The sequence below is a fragment of the Penaeus monodon genome, chromosome 30 (assembly GCF_015228065.2).
Source record: "Penaeus monodon isolate SGIC_2016 chromosome 30, NSTDA_Pmon_1, whole genome shotgun sequence".
Classification (NCBI taxonomy): Eukaryota; Metazoa; Arthropoda; class Malacostraca; order Decapoda; family Penaeidae; genus Penaeus; species Penaeus monodon.
The window spans coordinates 13,770,908-13,771,500 of record NC_051415.1 but is presented as its reverse complement, the minus strand read 5'-3'; positions in this window follow the sequence as shown (position 1 = coordinate 13,771,500).

Genomic DNA, 593 nt, shown 5'->3' with positions numbered 1-593 from the left:
TAATTTTATCATGATAGATCTATATAGACAAGAATGTCCCGTGCCTAGCTAGTTCCACCTATCTGACAGATTTGGTGAAATTCCCTGGATTAAGTCGATGTCCGTAGCTCCTAATACCACACGCTATGTCTCGTTATCCGCTAGCTACACGCCTTCCCCTCATGAACAATGAACTCCTCTCAAATTCCTCACATGTTTTCTTCCTCTCTCCACTGGTTGATTCAAAGAACGAAGAAAAAGGGAGGAAGAAAAAAACAAACCATCTTAAGTTCTATATTCTCTTTTATTTATTCTCCCTTTCTCCCTTGTCAAGTTTCATTTATCATTTATTAAAAGATGATATTTTATTCGTATTATAAAAGTTTTTTTCGTCTTTCCTCCCTCGTTTCAACCTTATTACCTAATTTTCTCCTTTCTTACACTAAACCCAAACAACAACAACAAAAAGAATACAAATTTCTTTGAGGGTGCGTAGTAAGTAAACGCTGGTTATTTTTGTAGCAAATTAAAGGTCATGAGATAAAATTCCCCCGTTTTTTGTAGTGGACGCTTTGACGGTTGGCTTCGTGAGTAGCGTAGCATCTCATAGATGA